Raw genomic sequence first — 18,614 nt, 5'->3', positions numbered from 1 at the left:
GAATTATTATTTTTATGTTGTACTTTTGTTAACTACATTATCAAATGTTCAAACATTTTAACCTCCAATATGTATTACGTTGTTGTCCTTGAATACATGAAACATCCAACTTTACATTTCTTGAGAGCCCTCGGAAATATAATCCATGGAATTGTAATTTTCATTTTGGATTTTTGTCAAGTACATTTTCTAATGTTCAAGCATTTTTAAAGTTTTAAAATTGTGAAATGTAAATCACACCACTAAAGTTTATGTTGATTAGTACTTATTTCTAAGAAGAAGACTCTCTATTTGGTTGAAAGCTATAGAGAATAAGTATATTGATAAAAGCTCTCCATATTAAAAGAAGGTACCAAAATTGAGAAAAAATACTACTATTTTTAGTAATAAATATTTTATATTTGGGTAAAAGTACAAACATGTGTCACCCTTTTACAAAGGAAAATGATAACATAAAAAAAAGTGTTAAACTTCAACAATGTAAAAGTCATATTTCTGTTTTGAATTTTAAGTTGGTGTAAAATGATGACATGTGTATAAAAGGATGAATTTTATGTGTGTTATTTACAAAAAAAAAGAAGTATGTTTTTATAATTTTCAATGACCTTTTTTGATAGTGTTAAAAATCTAGAAAATTAGGGGCTATAGTTCCCACCATAGAAATAAAAACAAACAAAAGTTTTCCCATCTAAATTTGAAGTATGTTGTTAATGACATATGTACCTAGAATTATCAAAAAGGTTTTTTTTGAAATGTTGTATATTTTGTCTCTTATAGCTATTTAAAGTTGAACTTTTCTTAATTTAATTATTTTTCATTCTCGCCATCTTTTCCCTAGTAAATCCATGTTAAACATTATAAATTTTATATATTATCAAAGAGCAGTCTCCCTTGTAGAATAATTCATCATTTATAATTATTTTAGTACCATCAACTAATTTTTATATTTTTCTGAATGTGCATCATCTTCAATGTTTAAACACCTACTTGCATTATTTTACAATTATTGTAATCAATATTTTGTAACATATAAAAAAGATTTATATTGGCAAAATCCTGACTACAAGCTCTATCTAGTGCTATCTTTTATTTTATTTGAAACCCTAATTTTGATGATGAAAATTATCTTTGAAGTGTGAAGTTCTTCAAAATTGCAAAAAACATTAAAGAAGGTGCCACATTGGATGACACATAGCCAGTTTGGGTCAGATATGGTCCAGTTGGATTTGATTCGATCAGACTCGATACGATTGGATTGGTATGACCCAAAAGTACACTGTGCAAGGTCACATGCAACCGCCTAAAATTTTTAACAATAATACAATAGAAAAAGTATATTATTTCAAAGGTTATGTTTTATTTTTAAAATATATACATTTAATGATATTTGCACTTTTTGTATTAGAAAAATAAAGTTTTATGAAATTTTATTGAAGAAATATTTGGAAATTAGTCTTTTAAGTTTTTTTAATCAATTAATTAAATTTATTGTTTTGTTTAAATTTAATGGTAAATATTTTGAATTAATTAATTAATTTGATTTAAATGAATTATTAAAATAAATTTAGGTGTTTTAAAACATTATGAAAACTATTAATTTTTTTAAATAGTTAAATTATTTAATTTATTTAATTTGTTTAATAAATTGCTTAATCTAAATTTAGCAATTCTTTAATGTAACTAGTTGTCTTAAGATTTTCTAGTCTTATAGATGGTCAAATATAATAAGCTTCTAAAGTTGAAAGCTTTTTCTAAAATGTCTATTATATACTATTACTTATGTAATTAAATTTGGAAGTCTTTTGTATGTAGGTGATTTCAAGCTCTTTATTCAGGCTTTTGTGCAATAGGGAATAAAGCAAAAAGAGTAAAAAGATATGGTTGAGTAAGAGATGACCACAAGAAAGGATGGAAAAAAAGTATTATAGAGCCACCAATTGCAGATCTATTGATTAAAGTTGAAGAAGATCATGTTGAAGTTGTAAAAAGTATTAGGAAATTTGGAAAATATGGTTTAGGGTTGGAAAATTTGTTGCAGATGGACGAAGACTCTCTATTTAGAAAAAATGAATCATCTAAACACATGATTCCTGAAAGTACAATTAAGTTGCATCTAGAAAATATGTGGGAGAAATTTTTTGAAAATAAATCTCTAATTGGTAAAACACAATTATGTTTGAGATTAATTAAGGAAAGAGAAATGAGTCTTGTTCTAGATTTGTTAGGTGTGGACAATAAGAAAAGCTTAGAAGATAATGTCAAAGCAACAATAGTTTAAAAGTTGAAAGATTCATTAAATGCTATTAATAACAGCAGTTGAGTAGTTTCTTTAAGTGATGCACAAAGAGCATTGATGACTATGATTATGAAAAAGGACTTGTCATAGAAAAAACAAGATTGAGCAATTTCTAAAATGCTCAATCTATCTTGAAGAATTGTTCAAAGATGTATAAAAAGGAGAAATTTTTTTGGTGAGAACATTGAAAAGAACTGGGTTAATATTTTTTGGCTTCTTCAAAAGGATAGAATTTCTCAAGATGTTAGAAGACAGGTTGTTGAATATTGGACCTGCTACTCACATGTTTCTTCCAAGAGAAGAGCCACTATTTAGATAAAAAGATGAAGAGATGGGTATGAAAATAGTACATCCAAAACACTTTGTAGACACAACACAAAGTGAATTATTTGAAGCTTTCACAAAAGAAATTAAAAATGTGAAAATTTGCCAAAGAATGTTTGAGAGGTTGCGCCCATGTTTTATATGTAGAAATAAGATACATGAAGGGTATGTTCAAGATCATGGTGTGCCAAAAAGTGGCGATCTAAAAAATCTATAGTTCTTAAATATCTCAAACCATTTCAAAATCTATTCCAACTTTTTTCCCACCCACCCTGATTGTAAATGAAAACAATTAATATCTTTATAAGTTCTACTATATCTTTTGATACCAAACCTATATGGTCAAATTAAAAAATTTCTTAAAATGTGCTTTTGGCCTATTTTTATGTGATTTTTACTTCAAACATGTAGCTGACAACTTTTTTTTCACCAAAATTTGATGAAATGAAAAGGGTTTTTTAATAATGTTCTTATCTTTCCATAAATGTAAGGTTTGTAAAATTATGAACTCAATAATTAATTATTACTTATTTTCTAATGGATTTACATATAAAGTGCTGATTGGCACACTACTTGAAAAACAACAATAACTTTCAAATGGTAAAACATTTTTTAAATAAAAAAGATGCATCCCATTCTATGTTTCTTCTACTATAAGTAAACAAATTTAAAAAATGAATTTTGTAGAGTTTTGAATTAGTTAAGTTGGTCATGCACGAGAGCTTTTTATTCCAAAAATACTATAGTCAAAAATTAATTAATTATTATTTATTTAGAATAAGAATACCCAAAAATATGTGTCACATCCAGGCATGAGTCTACTACTTATATATAGAATATTATTAAAAAATATTATCATTTGATTTTGATTAAGGTGTTTAGACATATGTCTACTTCTTATTTTTGTTCTGAAATTTTTGTAATATTGCATTAAAATTCAAAATTTTGACCAATCAATTTTTTTTTTGAGATAGTTGCTCGCAGTTTAGAAAATAGATTCAATTTTCTAGAGATTCTTTTCTCTCAACATTTTGAAATAAATTTAATAACAAGTAGAAAATTGCATGTCAAGTTGACGTAACCCTGATTTTGTGATATTTTATTGCCACTCAAGAGCATAGTTTGGTTGACTATGATCCTACACATACCCTAATACTTGTTTTTCTTGAAATCATGTTGAGTTTCATCTTTATTTGCAATTTTTTAGAAAAGCTATGGCAACACTTAAGCTAGATGTGATAATTCCTAAAAGCACAACACAATTTCTCAAATCTTTTTTATGTGATAATTCTAAAGAGTCAAATGAATTTAATGTAAAATACATTAAAAAGGCATGTACAAATTGTGGAGAGTTGCAAGAATTTCCATATGAAATAGACAATATTGATGTTTCATAGTTGTGTGGAATAGATTTGAGTATTAGATATATCAAAAAAAGAATGGAGAAGAATAGAAACATAGGCAAGTTTATTGATAAATTTAGAACTATAATTTTTCCACATATCCAACATTGTCATGGTGCAAGATTGGAAGTGAAATAGTTTTGAGATTCAAAAAATTGTTTCCTAGTAAGATGTATTCTGTCAATCGTAGACTTCTTTGAAAACTATACTTTTTCCCCTTAAACTAAATTCAAGCTAAATATTATCACTTAGATCAAGTTATAATTTTTGTACAAGTTTTCATAGACATGTGTAATTTGAGGTGGATTAGGTAGAATGTATTGATCTAGACAAACACATTATCATCAAGGAGGTCTATTTTTATCTTAGTGGTGATAGGGTTCATGATAGGAACTATGTCACACATTTTTTAGAATGCTCTTTGATTGTCTCACATATAATGGGATAAATGCTTTAGAACATTGGATTTGGTCTTATGGTTGTCCTAGTATGTTTATTTGAAAGTTCAACTTTCAAATTTCAAGCACATATTTAATTAATTGAACAATTAATTATATATAGATTTGATTACTAATAATTTTTAAATTTTTTTTCATAGAAAAATTTAAGTTTGCATAAGCATTGAATTGGCTTGCCACATAACATGCAAGATGAAATGTTAAGTTTCTTTGGAACTACTTTGAAAGTGGTCATGGAAAAGGAGAGCATGATGGAGCAGGTTCATGTGTAAAGTGTTGACTTCACCAACATCAAATTTTATGTATATTATTGTTATGTACTAATCAAATTTGATGTATGACCATGTGCTAGATAATTCTTTTATATTTTGTTAAAATTCATACAATTTTATTTTGTATACAGGTGCAAAGATAGACAAAGCAAATCAAGTTGTTGAATGGCGCAAAACTTATTTTTGTCCTTATGATACAACCTATAATAAATGATTTTTTTGGGAAGTGAACGGTAAGATTTCCATTTTTATTTGATATGATTACATGAATATTTTGATTATTGACATTGATACTTGCCAATTTAATGTGTTATAGATATTGATTGATCAAATCCTTACAATTATCAACCCATTGTTGGAATTAGAAGATTGCATCAACTAATCAATACTATACAACACAAACCTCCAATAATTCAAGTAAGAGAAAAATCATGTTTTTGTGATGTTTGCATTCAAAACAATCCAGTAGGTCAATGCGAGAATATTGTGAATGGGTATGTCTCTAAATGGATATGGACAAACATAATCAGAAGTACCCCTTATGACGAACATGACAATGACACAGAAATTCGCAATCCTATGTATTGAGCTGGTTATGAATGTGTTTCTGCTTTAGCTGTTCTAGGTGAGTTTCTACAAACATGTTCAATTTTTATATTTATTTGACTTCATATTTATTTATTTATAGGTTCCATTATTTTTGTACATTTTTAGGTGACACCTTTGTTGTGTATGCAGATCCTCAAAATGTGGAAGGTGTAAATTATTGTTTACTTAGATGCACAAAAGTGAAAATGAAGTTGATTGCACCCTATACAGATGATGATAACTAGTCATATCCAATTGGTTTAGTTGTTACAGAAGGTATAGATTATCCCAAGTTATGAGATGTATACAAGTAATTAGAAAGTGAGAGATTAATTGTAAAAAATTATTTATTTTCTATATTATTAAGAATACTCAATAAAGTATAAATACTATTTTCTAGGCATCTATTATTAGAAAAAGAAAATTGACAACAATGGTGTTCAATTTGTTTAATACATGCCTAGCCAAAAATTTTTGCATTACAATCACTTGGTTTTAGCCACAAAGATTCAGTTGGACATTGTGCCAAAAAAAAGACATAGCAAACCAAAGTGGAGGTTAGATATTAAGGAGCATGAAATGGTGTTGGAGATTATTAAAGATAGAGAGAATTTCAACCATATGTATTAGGAACTTTTTGATTGATAGATAGGTCTAATGATTCATAAAAATATTTCAAATTTATGTATAGTTGTTTTTCTAATATTTGTACATATTTTTGGTTTTGCATTGCTTTAATTTTCTAAATTAAAATAATGTAATTATTTCTATTTACATTTATATTTTCTATACACTTTTACAACACACATAGAAATTTAAATAAGGCATATTTTCATTAATTTGTAGAACATGTAAATTTATGCATGTTTTTTTTTTTTTTTACATTTCTTTAAGTGTCTAAATATAAATAAATAAATTATTTCTGTTTACATTTACATTTTTTATACACTTTTACAACACAACTAGAAATTTATGTAAGATATACTTTCATTAATTTTTAGAGCACATAAGTTTCTTACATGTTAACAATTATCTAAAAAATAATGTATAGAGATTTCAAAAACATGTTTCGGCTGTACTATCTCTAATAGAGTTGAGGCATGGCCAAAGGCCTCCTTCCTTGTCCCAATATAATAGTAGGGGGGGCTGCCTATAATGGTTGGGCAGATTCGCTATATAATGTGGGGGTCCTATGACTATTAAATTGTAGGGTAGGAGGCCCATGCACAATATGAACAATGATGGTGTAGGGGGAAACTATTGATTGTAGGGATTAACATTTGGCTCCATAAATTTTCCCCCCTACCTTCCTTATATGTAATCATGTGGAGGTTTCTATTCTTTGACCCAACTTTGGCTTGGCACGGTGTGTCAACTATTTCTATGTTACGTACAGAATCACCCTACCCTACTACCATAGTAGGGGCAACTAACTAACTTTCTAGTTATCTATGGGAATATCAAATATATCAATTACCTATAAACATGGTCACATTACTCATGAAAATATCATATATGTCAACTATAAATGTAAATGGTTAGAAAACTCATGAAAATATCATATACATCAACTATAAATGTAAATAGTCACATAACTCATGAAAATATCAAATATGTCAACTATAAATGCAAATGATCACATAACTCATGAAAATATGAAATATGTCAAATATGAGGGTGCTATAAATGTAAAACGTCCATAGCTATAAATATAAATGATATCATGGTAAATCAATATCCAACATCTAAAATATACAAGCCAAATTCATGTATGTGGTATATATGAATATCAAACATGATCATGTCTTGCTCCATGATGTGATCGACTAGCCTAAGATCTCAAACCCTGTGTGCAATATAAGAACAAATATTTCATGGCCATGTGTATAAATTCAATAAATAATAAAATATATAAAATTAAATTTACCTTCGACTAAGAATGACTAGGGTCGATAGCTATCTCTCCATCTCCACAAATATGTCACAAATTATATGATACTAAATTGAATTTAATATTATATTTAAAAAAGAATAGACATGTTTGTAATGTTTTACCTATGTCTCCTACTATACAAGATATGTAGGTGTCTAAAATTCCCCATATGACATCATCATTGTAAATATATATCTACTTATCTTGGTCAAGTCTATATCAGTAAAGGCCATATCTGTGATGTCAAGCGCAAGATCCCTAAGCATATCTGTGAACAATGAACACCATGGTGGGTAAGAACCTACTTTGGTGGGGGGACTACATCCTCCTCAACTATAGTCAGTGGTGAAGCTTTAGTTGCAACATGTATGTCCTCCTTCCCCTGACCACCCTATGCCTCTAATGTGCCTTTGATGATACCACTCACATATTATGACACCATAGTAAGTGGTTTCCAGTTCAATAACTATATAGCTTGACAGGCTAAAAGTAGATCAGTAGACAAACATGTATTGATAGCCCTTAAACAATCTATAATGACTCCATAGAGATGTCTACTAGAGATGGGATGTCAACCTCATGATACATATCATCAACTAAAGATGATGCAGTAGTGTAACCACTTGTAGATGAAAATATGAGCATGTCATGTATTTGTGCACTCCATCAAAAGACATCTCATGCACCTAGGTAGTAATAAATGAAATCCTCTTGTAAACATCTCTACATGTATCATCTATCACTATATCTCTAGCTACAACTAATACCAAATGTTTTGGCATCACAAAAACGTTCGGAGCAATTAATGCCCATTTATTAATAGGTGTAAGAGTATCTATCTATCTAAATTTATCTAAGAACCTACCCTTACCCTGAACAACATGCCCAGGGATACTAGTGTAATCAACATCTCAATGATGATAAAAATCCACCAACAATTATTTGCAAAAATATAAGGGGAACTCATGCTTTTGGGGCCACATGTGATGTGCAACCAAGCAACAAGGATATATGAAAGGTACCACCAATGTATTAGTACACCTCATAGCATGGTACCCTCTAACCTTTTTCAAAGGTTGATATTATGGAACATGCTCCTGACACTCTCCATAGAGACCATCTAATCTATCTCCCTTCACCTCAAACCAACACTGACACTATGGGAAAGAGCACTATAAAATGTGTCCAAAATGACACTATCATAAGGGTTAAAACCCTCAACACTAAGCATCATACTTATCAACTAATCTCTAATTGTGGTCACCTTATCCCTATGTTGTAGGGTAGGTGAAGCCTATAGAGTTTGTTCAATAGAATTAAGTGCACTCTGAAAGTATTAAATAGTCTCACAAAATAATGTCTCCCTATCCTAGGTACTAGTAGTGGATCTATGGGATGAACCACTATGGGGATGACCTAATAGAAAAAAGGTTAATTTAGTTTCATTAATTAAATTACCTTTTCCCCATTATTACAATTTTTCTTTATGATCTCTTTTCATTTTCTATTTAATAATTAATTAGTAATTATTAAATAGATTTTATCTTTTTGGTTACCCTTTGTAACTCTTTAGGCTACCCTTTCCAGGTTTCAATCTCCTTTTATAAGAATTGATCTCTTTGTAATTATACATTTTTTCTTTATTTGAGAATGTAATTTGCATATTTTCAAAGAAAATTGTTGCCTCTTGTCTTTTTCTTCCCGATGACAAGTTTTCTACATGGAGCTATTCAAGGACTTCATCGATTTGATTTGCATTTTTTCTCAAATCCTTCATGGTATCAGAGTTGAATGTACTTTAGCTTGTTGAGTATTTAGAGAAAAAGGGAGAACACGGGTTTGATAGATTAGAACTAGAGTTTTTCAAGTATTTCCTAAGAAAATAAAGGGGTCACTAATTTTTAGAGTAGGTTGAGTCCAAATGAGTGTCATAGTTGGATCCAAAAAGTGTCAAAACCACTATTTCCATATAAAGTTTGTCCATTTTGGACAAGGTTGATCAGGGAGGTAAATTTGTTTTGCTCAACAAGGCTATATGACCTCTTCAATGTGAGATTTTAAAAAAAATTCCAAAAAAGTCAAATTTTGTAAGTTAAAAACTTGTTGTGGTTAACTAACCATAGCGGCACTACTATAGTTACCATTGTGATCACCAACGGTGATCACCACGTAGTAGGTTCACTAGCAGCTTTAGAGTAGTGGATCTGGTCCACCACTTACCTCTTCTACTTTGAGTGGTACCTTTTTTTAAAAGGTTTTGTTTTTTAATTATTATTTTTAATTAAAAAATATTTATTTTTTGGTGCATTTCTAGGGGCCTTGTTGGTTTTTTTTCCATGACTTGAGCATAATGATGTGCATTTTCAATCTAAAAGAAGTGTCAGAAAGTTGGTTCTAAGATAGAGATAGTGGTGTAGGAGTTTTTAAATTTTGATGCAATTTGGTTTTCTATTTGGTTAGTCAAATCTAGGTGTTCAATGTTTCACTATGGAGGGCATATCTTGAGCATCCCATCTCTAATTTTTGAAAACATTATATTTTTTGAAAGTTGGTTCATTTCTCTTTTCAAAAATGTTAGTTTTTCTTCTAGATTCTACTCCAAGCTCTTTATATCATGTTTTTTACTTTATTGTAATATGGTGGATATCTTGGGTGTTTTGGGTCTAGGGATCATTTTCATAGCATGAGATCTCTTCTTTTGGGTTGTACTATCTATTGCATCAACTCTTTTCCCTTTTTGATCATTGTTGATATCATTTGTAAGCATATTTATGAAAATGCATTGAGATAAAGTGTCACTCATTGCATGTCAGGATCTTTCTCATCATTGTGATTTATTGTACTCACTCTACATTATAAAGTTCCATGGGGGGTAGTTGTTTTCCTTTCAGTGCTCTCTTCCTTTCTCAAGTGAGTGTCCCTTCCATGACATTAGCCCCATGATGTGTCAATGACACCTACCTTTATAAGTGTTTGTACCTTTCCTTCACTCTCCATGTTCTTGGTTCTTTCTATTTTGTAGGAGATATTGGCCCACTTTGTCAATTTCCTTTCACCTCACACTTGTCTATATAAGGGGAGTTCTTCTATCATCTCTCATGCTTCCTTGGTTTGATTGATCAACTTTTCAAGCTTTGGTGTTTCATGCTATCTACATTTCTGAGTTTAGTTGTTTGCCTTGGTTTGCCTCATGTTTCAATGTAGATTACAATCTTCTCTACTTGGTTAGGTTATATTTTAGAGGAGGTTGTACAAATCAATAGTTCCCTTTTGACAGAGTTTGTAGCTTCTACATGCTTCAATGGTTTTCTTCATGATTGCTCTTTGTTCCTTTTTCTAGAAAATTCCTCTAGTTGGAGGCTTCTAGAGTCCTTCACTAGGTTTTTAGCTATCTCCTTTTGGAGTAGATTTTTTTCCACTGCGTTTTCTTTATTTCTATATTTCATAGAGATTTTACTATGATTGGGTACCTCATTAGGCCTTGGTTTCGGGACTCAAGTTTTCTTTCAGCATTGCATTGTAGCTCCCTTGCTCTTTTTGCATTATTTATAACTACATTTTTTCTCATCTTGAGGGGGGGGAGGTAGTGTTAGAGAAAAATGTTAATTTAATTTTTTTATTTAAATTATCTTTTCTCCCTTCTTAAGATTTCACTTTATACACTTTTTGCATTTTCTATTTAATAATTAATTAGTAATTATTAAATAGCTTTTACATTTTAGGTTGCCCTTTGTAACATTTTAGGGTACACTTTTTAGGTTTTGATCTACGTTTATAAGGATTTATCTCTTTATAATTATACATCCTTTCCTTATCTAAGAATAAAATTTATATATTTTTAGACCAAACCCTCGCCTCTTCTCATCTTTTTCTTCTCTGTGATAGGTTCTCTACATGTAGATATTTGAGGGCTTCATGGATTTTATTTGTGTTTTTTTAAAAACCCTTCACAACCATGTACACTGGCCTCTCCAAAATTAGTATCCCTAGATGCCATAATGATGAAAGATATAGACAAATAAAACTAGATAACTAATAATAGAGATCTGCACATGCATATATATACATAGATTATTATATAAACTAATTAAATCAAAATACACTAAATGAATCTTGTGAAATAAACATATTGTAAAACATATAAAGAAATTTTAACTACATTACAATTTGTTTTTAGTAATAGGTACAAATCAAATTTAGATAACAAGTTTAGGGATTAAGGGGTTAGAGAATGGTTTAGCATTTAGAGAGATGGGGATTAGGAGTTAGAGAGTAGTTTTGGTTTAGAGAGATGGGGTTAGGAGTTACAGAGTGGTTTAGGGTTTAAAGAGATGGGATTTAGGAGTTAGAGAGAGATAGATAATTAAAAGTTTGAGATCTAGCAAGATAGAGTAGGTTAGGGTTGGGAGAGATGAGGTTGTGTGTGTGTGTGTGTGTGTGTGTGTGTGTGTGTGTGTGTGAGAGAGAGAGAGAGAGAGAGAGAGAGATGAGAGAGAGAGAGAGAGATGAAGTTATGTGTGCATGAGAGAGAGATGACATGAGAGAGATGAAATAATATTATGGATTATGGGGTTAGAGATAAATTTAGGATTTAGAGTGATGGGGTTTACAAGTTAGAGAGTAGTTGAGGGTTTAGAGAGATATATAGTGTAGTACCCACCCATAGTTTACTTTTATATTATATTTATCAACCTATGTCTATGCCTATTTCATGCATGGGTTATTTTTAAGGGTATTGGATTTATAGTTATGAAAATATTTCATGACTTGTATTACATGTATATAAATAAAGAATTACTTAGTTGATTATATTTCACATATTTATTGATGATTATGAATACTAGTGCGTTAATGATGCTTTAATAGTTTATTAGTTAGTAAATATGATTATTTTCTAGATGATATCAAATGATGAAGTATTTCATATTCAGAATGATGGGTTTTCTATATTTGAATATTTCATGATTTTTACTCAAGACTTATTATAGTACTAACTCCATACTTGCATGTGTATGGTGTGCATGTTGTTTTACCTATCTAACGCATTTAATGTGGTTAAGTGAGGGAGTTGTATTCCCCTGCTAGTCAGTATCTACATGATGTACCACTCCCTAGCATTGCCTATTTAGTTATATGTGTGTGTGTGTGTGTGTGTGTGTGTGTGTGTGTGTGCATATTTACATGTTTGAATGTTATGCAAGATTGTAGGTACTGGGCATCAACTTCTTTGAATTGCCAAGATGATCATGCCCTATCACAATAACTCAATGTTAAGAATGGGGAGATAATGATTAGATCCAATCTTGGCCATATCCTAAATACTTGTCCTACAAGGACTCGTAATTAACTATCTACCCCTTTTAAATCCATGAGTTTATCTTTGTCTATGTTGTTTACTTTTGAGTTTTGGTTAGTTTTGATAATGTTGCTTTTATGTGGATTTGACTATGTGATTTATTCGGTAAATGATTTAACTATAATATTTTAGTTAATCATATAATATTGAGAATTATTAAATATTATTTGATGAAAATAAAATATCAAAGTGTGAGAATATTGAATTAATTAAAAAATTAATTAAATACGTGCTTTAATTTAAAAGTCTTAATTTAAAAGTCTAAATTTAGAAAATTGGTTAAAGAGAAACTAGAATATGGTGATATTTAATTAATAATAAATTAATTAAATATGTACTTTAGTTTAAAATATTTAATTTAAAAGTCTAATTTAAAAAGTTGGATAAAAAGAGAATTAAAATATTAGAGATTTAATAGTGCTTTGTTATAATTATTTATTTAATAATAATGTAATTAGAGTTGCATTTAAACAATGAGCTTTGATTATTATTATTAATTTAAATAATAAACTACACTTTAATTAGTGCTTGCACTAATTAATAAACTAGAGGAAAAGAAAATATAAAAGAATATTTTAATTAAAAAGTTCTTTTAAGTGTGCATGAAAGGATTAAATTAAAAAAATTTATTTTAACAAGAGTCCTTTGCATGTTCAAAAACCAGAAACCTTAGGTGGAGTTCAACTCTTTATTAAGAGATTCATGCTCATTTTTACACACATAGGTTTTGGGGAGCAAAATTTGAAATTGGATCAAAAAAATTGTTGAAAGTTTTAGAGGGTTTGAATTTGCATGCATTCATAGATTGTCTCAAATTTTAATTGTGGTTTTGACGTATGGTTTGAAAACCCATTGTAAAATTTTTATTGAAAGATTTGTCTACTTCATATCTTCATGGGTGCTTATATTATGCTTATTAATTTATTGTATTAATTCTAGATGAAGAATTATATTATAGATTTTGAAAAGGAAAAACTTATTAATCAAGATAACTTAACTATAGAAAAATTATAAAAAATTATTATGATTGTATTTTTTTAAACCCTTTTAGATAATATAGGTAATATTTGATTATGGAAATTTGAAAGAAAATAATAAATTGAACAATTAGGATTTCAACTTTAAATTTGTCATTAGAACCATGTGATTATCATGAATTTTTTAAAGATAGATGAATATTCTTCTTACATCTAAAATAATTTAATTGCAATATTTATTTGGAAAGAAAAAATTTAGTTGAGAGCAAAGCACGTTGTAACTAAATGTATACATGCAGGAAAAAATAAATATATAAAAAATAGAAACTTACTATGGTTACATGCATATGAAAACAAATATGCTAAAAATAGAAAACTAAGTACAGTAAAGTTCCATGATTTGACAAATCAAAGACATGCGAAAATACTAATTACATGTGTATTTTTATTTTATATAATTTAATTTTTAGATTTATTTATTTCAAAATAAAAAAATAAAAAATAGTATTTTATTAATTTCTAAAATTAAATAAATATTACTCCTTTAGTTAAGTGAATGATAGTATTAGAGATTCTTTAAGTTTAGTTAAACTCTAAGCTACATATAAATAATTTAATATTTATCAATGCAAGAGCGAAATTAATAAAAAAATACTTATAATTTTATTATATTTTAAGAGAAGCTATGGTGGAGTTCACATTGTAATCATTTAGTTAATAACTTAAATTTTTTATGAATAGTCCTTTTCTATTAATAAATAATATACTAAGATTAGAATTCACAAAAAAGGGTTAGGGGATACAAGATCACCCTGTGAATAAGTTCATACGGCCATAGCTAGAATCAAACATTATTCATAAAAAAATATATAAAGCAACCTCAGCTGGCGAAAGTAGTGTCTCCTGAGGGTGGTGGTTCATCACGATCATGAAAGCCCTACTCATCTTTGGGATTGGGAATCACCGGGGAACAATCCAACCATCATCATTAGTAACAACAAGAGGATTAGTAGTAGCCTTTGCATCTTTTATCTTTAGTCATGAAGGAGAAATTGCCAGATCCAGGCAAGGCCATTTCCTAGAAAGTGCCTACTAAGCACCACAAGGAGGAGTCAGGGACTAGCCAAAGCCACCACAAGGTGGAGAAGTTGAGTGGTGCCTCCATCCACCATCACCATTGCTTGGAGAACAGTGACGGGAAGCCTAGGAGTGCAAGGCGTGCAAGTTGCAACTTGAGGAATGGCATCACTAATGGTGGCCACGAGGTGTTGAAGTATCTATCGAGGCATCTGGAGGAACTTTGGTAATAGTGTAGGGGGCATTACCCCAGTGGTTCAATAGCTCCTATAGGTAAGCCACCTCTAGGGAAACCTTATTTTCTTGCACCTGAATCTACATAATTACATTATTACAAATGCACACCTTAGTGTACATGAGAATATTAATAAACATAAAACTATGTGTGAAAAGAACAACATTCTCATCTTTCCATAGAGTAAACAAAATTTCCATCCCAAAAGTATTCCAAATTTGGGTGAATTTCTAAGGGATTCTAGGATAATCCCCTAGTATAACCATGTGGCAAGAAAAGGTTTCAGTCTTGATGGCTTGAAAAAATCATGAATCTAGTGCCAATAATTTTGGGCACACCTACCAAACTAGAAGACATGCATGAATGACTTTGGTTGTCCACAAAAAGGGCATCTGGGATCAAGAACCCCAATATGCTTGAGTTGAGGCCCCAGGGGAAGACCTTGGAAGGCAAGATACTAAGAAAAATGGGAAATCTTGGGTTTTGTAATAGCACTCCAAATGTGATCAAAGCATTTTCTCCATTGAGAAAGAGACAATTGCAAATTCCATCTCTAATTGAGCATATCCACCGTTAGAAGATGGTGTGAAAGTCATCTATATCTTAGACTTGGCTTATAATTGGAATAAGGAGTGGTAAGATTGTTGTCAAGAATATATCTAGACTTAATAAAGCTAGTTTGCTCAAGGCACACAATTAAAGGCAACAAGTGCTAGATTCTAAGGGAAATTGCATTGGCAATAATCTTATAAGACACATTTAGAAGAGTGATTGGCCTCTAATTGAAAATGTTCTTTGGATCACTGGCTTTAGCTATGAATTTGATATTTCCTTTATTTATAATGGCTCCGAAGCTTTCAGTATGATAGGGTTCAAGATAAAATTTGTGTAGATCAAGACTTATATGCTCCTAGAGGTATTTGTAAAATTCATAGGGAAACCCATCGCACCTAGAGGATTTATCATTATTCATGGAGTAGATGGCCTCCTTAAGATCTCAAAGGGAAATAATTTTCTCACAGAAAGCACGTTCCTCAACTACTAGGCAGTTTGGAGTAATAGACATATACTTTCTGAGAGCTTCCTCCTCAGCAACTGAATTTCCCTATAAAGCAAAAAAGTTCTCATAGTGATGAACAAATTCTTGTAGGATGTTAGGGAGACTAGAAATAATAGTAGTTCCTTGTTTGATTTTTTTAATCCCAACATTGGTATGATGAGCTTGAATAGCCTAGAAGAAATCCTTCAAAGCTTTATCACCAACTTCCAACTAGTGGAGAAAGGCTTTGATTTGGGCTCCTTGAGTGGCATAGTTGTTAGAAACTTGTTTTTCATGGTGAAGCTCAACAAGATGAATTTGAAAATCCACATCAAATGGATTAAGGGTGAGAGCCTTAGAGACTTTTTTGAGTGGAAAAGTGTTGGATTTATGAGACTATTTTCAAAAAATTGCCAACTAATGCTCATAGATGTGTAGAAAATGACTTGTTTTGGTAATGTCATCATTCTACCATTGAATCCATCCATTCTAAGAATGTAGATGTGGCTCTAGATTCTAGACATGTAGGATATGTGTGATGGTGGAAGCATGCACCAACACAGACATGTTGAGGAAGAACTATGACTTGACAACTTCCAAGACAACTGTTTCCCATGAAATGACAAAATAAATGGGATAGTGGTTAGACAACATCACATCTGGCAAGGTAATGATAGGTAAATCATGATATTTAAAGAAGGAAAAAAAGATTTCATAGTAATCATGGCACAATCGAGGTGTTTTAAAATGTGGTCAGACCCAAATCAAAACTTGGACCAAGTGTGCCAAAACCCTACTATCATGGTAGTAGTTGATATTGGGATCATAAAGGCCCAACTTATTATGTGTGTAGTACTAGGCTTCCCTTCCCTCAGCTATCCAGTGAAAGGGCAGAATGTCATCTTTTTTAGAGGTCACTTCAACCATATTGAAGTCACCACACATAACCAAAGTAGCTAGAGGCAAGTTGTCGGCCAACTAGCCCCACATTTGGGATTTTTCCACAGCATTATTGGAACCATAAACATTAATGACTCCAAAAGAATGATTATTAATGGAAAGTAAGAGCCAAATAATTCTATGCATCCGGTCAAAACCATGAGAAATAATAGCAACATGAAGATGAGGTGACAAGAGAGTAACTACACCACCTCTACCAACTTTTTGTTGAGAGGAAAACATAATGCCATCCTAAAAAATGACACGACATGCAAAAGAGAGAATGAAATCAAAAATCTTAACTTCTTGCAGATAGAGAAAATATAAATTATCAACTCTAGAGTGGGTGTCCTAGACATAGTACTTTCTAGAGAGGTCTATAAGACCTCAAACATTCCATGATAAAAAATTCATGAAAATTCTTCCATGTCATCCTCATCCTTAAGAGAGGAGTAGCTACTCTATAAGAAGGTAGAAACCTGGTTGAAGTCGAAAGGAAATTCTTCTAAACATACAACCTATCATTTCACCTCTGGTATCTCTACATTTCTAGGAGGACTGTGAGAATATCACATTTCTTGTGGCACTATAGAAGAAGCAAAAAGAGGGGTATGAACCATAGCCAAGGAAAAATATATAGTAGCCACCTTAATCCCCTATGAACTAGCAAGGTTTGAAACCTATGAGACACCTAGAATAGGTATTGTGGAAACTACTTGCAACCCTACACTAGTTGGATTTGACACTTCTATTGCGATAGGAGGAACCATGGTGACCACTGAATAGGACTATTTAGGGGCCAAGTGATTCAAGGTAGCCGTGCTCTTGCACCCAACAGTAACTCATTCTTCTTTTTTTCCTTCGGCTGGCTTGGTAGGAGCTTCTTTAGGCATGGGCTTAACCCTAGGCATAGCCAAAGGGAAATACTTGGTCTTGTGTTCTATGGACTGGCACCTATAATAGGTGTTTGTGAGGTTCAAATAAAGCACCTTATGAGAGAAGGTTTGAGCCCCAATTTGGATTTCTACATAATCCTTAAGATCCTTTGAAAGATCAACCTCAATGCAAATGCATCTCTATGGGCGAGCATTAAAAAATTTCTCAAGCTCCTTTCTAACAACTTTTCCAAGGGTTTTGGCAATGGAATCAATGAATGGCAAACATGGCAAGGGTAAACCTAGGAAGTCGACCCACATAGGAAATCTAAGCTTTTTGTCATAAAAACTACTTATGATCATTTTTGAAAAACAAGCAAAGAAAAATGCATAGACCAAGGGTTGTTGTTAAAGACCACATCTGCTTGCGATGAGTTAGTGAAGTGAAATAAAAAAAACCTTTGGTAAAGTTTTACACAGTGTCAAGGTGGACTCCATGAGGAGTCCAACTCTTGTTAACCCATTCTCAGAGCATAGAAATCACATGTAGCATGTAATTCTTTTAAAGGAAGGATAATATTAGGTTTACCTCATGAAAAACCTTTAGGATGAATTTGCGAGGGCATTTTTTCTATGGAGGCACCATGGCAATCCGAAGCAATAGCGTGAACACTAGTAACAACTGGGCCACCACTAGTCTACACCATTATAACCTAGCCTAAAAGCTCCCATAATAAATGTAATGTGACAAGTGGAGATAGTAGAAGGAAAGGTCCGATAGAGAGCCATATGGAAGAAAACAGAAAGCTCACATGAAACCTTAGCCTAATAACTATTTGACT

This window comes from Cupressus sempervirens, chromosome 4 (assembly GCF_028749045.1).
Source record: "Cupressus sempervirens isolate cs-2001-9-10 chromosome 4, ASM2874904v1, whole genome shotgun sequence".
Lineage (NCBI taxonomy): Eukaryota > Viridiplantae > Streptophyta > Pinopsida > Cupressales > Cupressaceae > Cupressus > Cupressus sempervirens.
The sequence above is the reverse complement of the archived record's forward strand: the minus strand, read 5'-3'. Positions refer to the sequence as shown.